The sequence below is a fragment of the Grammomys surdaster genome, unplaced genomic scaffold, assembly GCF_004785775.1.
Source record: "Grammomys surdaster isolate TR1022 unplaced genomic scaffold, NIH_TR_1.0 126271, whole genome shotgun sequence".
Classification (NCBI taxonomy): domain Eukaryota; kingdom Metazoa; phylum Chordata; class Mammalia; order Rodentia; family Muridae; genus Grammomys; species Grammomys surdaster.
Genome location: NW_021621071.1, coordinates 2865094 through 2868861, shown reverse-complemented (window position 1 = coordinate 2868861; position 3768 = coordinate 2865094).

The following is a 3768-nucleotide window of genomic DNA, read 5'->3' as shown; positions in this document are numbered from 1 at the left end:
AGCTTTGTGTAGCAAGTGCTTTCTGAGCTAAACCATCTCACTGGCATGTAACCTTGTCTCCGTGCCTTCACAATTAATCTGCTGCTATCCTTTAGCTTATATCTATCCTGTTGGTTTCCTATAGTATGCTGATAACCTCTGTTCTGCTTCTGGACCTGTTGTTGGTATTAAGGTTTCTATTGTTTACACAAAATATGCTTAGTTTTTGGGAAAATGGTTTTACTTCCTTTAGTTTTAGTGGAAAATGTGAACATTAACCATAATTCTATGACAACTTAGCAGAATGTACAGACACCTGGCTGTACTAAGAGAATTTGCTCCCCTCAGAATTTGATCAGCAATCCTAAAAAAATAAATAAATAAAAATAAAATAAAATAAAATAAATAAAATAAAATAAAATTGCTTTAACACAGGGCTGTATTACTTTGCTAGCGCTCCAAAGAAAATGAGTAGATTAAAGAAAAAGTTTATTTTCTGAACATCAGAAGTCCAAGATGAAAGTGCTGGTAGGGTTCATGTTTTTTTTCTGAGGTCCCTTCTCTGAGATAAGTGCTATGTATGGACATCTTTCTTCTGTCTCTGTCATGCTGTCTGTATTTTAATATCTTTTTCTTAGAATGACACTAATCAAATTGGGTCAAAGCCTATATATAAAGCCCCATTTAAACCCAAGTTTTTACTTTAAAGGCTCTATTTCCAAATGCAGCTATATCCCAGAATGCTGGGCATTAGGACTTTAACATATGCGCTTGGAGAGGGGATATATAATGAAAACCATGATTGTACATTTTTCTCATGACAAATCCCCTAAAAGAATTTTCATGGCCATGATATTGTAACTCTTTAGACACATCCAGTCATGATTGTTTAGAATATCATAAACAGATGACTGACAACGCGTGGAAAAATAAAAGTTATAGATAACAGTGTCTATAGAAAATATATAACAGTGTTACATCAAAAGAGAAATCTGTTTTAATGATTTGATTACATCACTGTAATCTACATATGTGGTTTATCAATAGATGGAGTCATTATGGAGACCAAGAACATAGAGGCAACAAGAGAAGAGACCAACACAAATTGTGTAGTTGTACCTTTTCTCTCTATGTAGAAGTACATGCACAAAACTATCACCTTGCCATTGTACTAATTTGAATCAAGGTCTGATACAGCAGGTATGTTTATAATCCTACAACAACAGAGAAACTAAGATCACTAGGATTTTAGAATCGTCAAGATACGCCACGAAGAAAAATTGTTATCAACTACGAGTCTTGGTATTGGCAAACCTACGATTTTCTACTCTGTATTTTGTACAGCAAATGAAGAAACAGACTGGAGAAGTGTGAAGAAAGTCCCTGTAAGAATCATTTTTATGGATGTTCTATGCAATGTTGTGAGAATTTTGGAGACTCTAACCATCCATCTTACACTTAGATTCTTTGGGAAAAGAATTACACTTGTATGAGTGCAATTGCTGTGTCTTTTGATTTTCTCATAGATTGTTAGACAACCTCACCATGAAGCCAGCAGGCTTAATATGTAAGTTGATTGTTTGCCCGCACAGACAAAACCATGAAAAACTCATGGAGAAGTGATGTTTTTTGATAAATAAAAAAAAATGTAATTTATGCATTTCAGCTGAGTAAATTGGAAGCTTAAAACCAATATCAGATAACACCTTTGAAAGTTAACATTAAATATCTGATATGAAGATTTAATATCTGATTATTAAGTTACTAATATTAATTACTATGATTAATTATAATCATAATGTAAATTACAAATACTAAATTACTAAATATTAAATCTTAATATCAGGTGACATACTAAATTGAGAGGCATTCATTAATGAGTTCCCCTCCCCCTCACTACATTGTGAAATATTGAAATATTTTCTGTTGAAAATATTAGCAAGCTTTGAATGCCTTCTTGCAACAGCCCTTGGGCTTTGACAAGTCTGGAGTAAACAAGAATAGTGCTCATGGATGAGTTCAAAATCCTGTCTATTGGCGACCTTAATTAACTATAAATATCACTAAATAGGCTATAGGGGGAAGTATGATTTCCTTTCAAAGTTGAAAGAAACTTGAGTTTGAGATCATTTGTCAATTCTAACAAGATCTTTTTGTGGTAGAACTATTCAGACTTTTTTTTGTGTCTCCTAATTTTTAATTTGAGGGTTTAAATCAGTCCTCCAAATTTACTTTGAAATAGTCAAATAAATTCATTTGATCCCTCTTTGTGATTGCAGTTGAATTCTTTTCAGATCAAAGGCACATTTCATTAAGTAATTCTCAAGGCGCTTCACTCCTTCTCTGTCTGAAATGCTCAGTAATTGGGTTGACCTCTTGCAAAACCACATAATTAAAAGCCAAGAACAAAATCATTGGAGGGAGAGTGAGTGCCATTTAAAATGATAGCTTTAATGATCTATAAGCTGGTTGTTATTTTCTTAATAAATAAACTGTCTTTGTTCTCATACCGCAACGTGATTTTTCCATCGTGTGAATTCTGATGAAAAGTGATTGTTAAAAATTTCTATCTGAACATGACATTTATCACTTGTATTAAATTATCTGCTACTCTAAACAGACCTTGGAATTGGCCGCTATTGTCTAGTCAATGAATAAAATTAATTAAAATATAATTTTTATTCATTTTCCATGATATCAAGAAAATATATGCTGGATTTGACTTTTTTTAAAAAAAAATGTCTGGGTGAATTAATTTTTCAGATACAACAGTGAAAACCAAAAGACAGATGCAAGCATTATACAGATATACTGAGAAATTAAGTCAGGAAATTTCTTTGTTTCTGTGGCTAAACTCAATTGCAGACTCCTAAGATTTATTACACGGTTTGGCTGTGGTTTATTTTTTCGAATAATTTTTTTTTGTTTGTTTTGTTTTGGTTTGGTTTGGTTTTTGGTTTTGCTATAGTTAGCTACCAAATAGAAGATCTTTTTCATCTTTGTAAAACTGAACTATAAATTATTTTTTGTTTTTGCTTTGTTTTTATTTTATTTTTTATTGGATATTTAATTTTTATTGGATATTTAATTTATTTACAATACAGATGTAATCCCCTTTCCCCATTTCCCCTCCCTAGAACCCCCATCCCATTCCCCTTCCTCCTTTATGCTTTTATACCATTTTGATTACATTCATGTATTAAGGTCAGTTCTAGGTTGAGGGTCTAGCAATACAATAGATTCAGATAGTCAAGAAACAAGCAATACAATAAACACAAATAGTCAAAGAAAAAGCAAGGCACTAAACCCAAGTATGTGAACACTCCCGTGATCACTGTTTCTAAGGGCTTATCAGGATGACCAAAGTATCTGAGCCTACTTCCCTGTCCTAGCCCAAGATCATTTTCATTTCTGAAGCTTACTTCCTTTGAACTATAAAATTTGAGGCTAAGTTGTTAGTTGTTAATAGAGATGTCCACCTGGATAGCCTAGCTTTTTAGCTTTTCTCAACACTGTAATGATCTCAGTAATGTTGGCCTCCTAAAAAGAAAATATATTAATCAAACTGTAATTGTCAAAGAGCTTCCTAGGTGAAGGACGTTCTTAGGGGAATATCAATCCACTTTATTTACATTTTGCAACCTAACAGAATATTTTAAATTCCACTGTTTGGGTTCCCAAAGTACTAGTAAAGAAAGATCAGCCACACATAGATGTAGTTCTTAAAGACAGATACAAAAAGTCAGAAGTTGTATTGAAAAATTGTGAGTATATATAAAGTATATATAT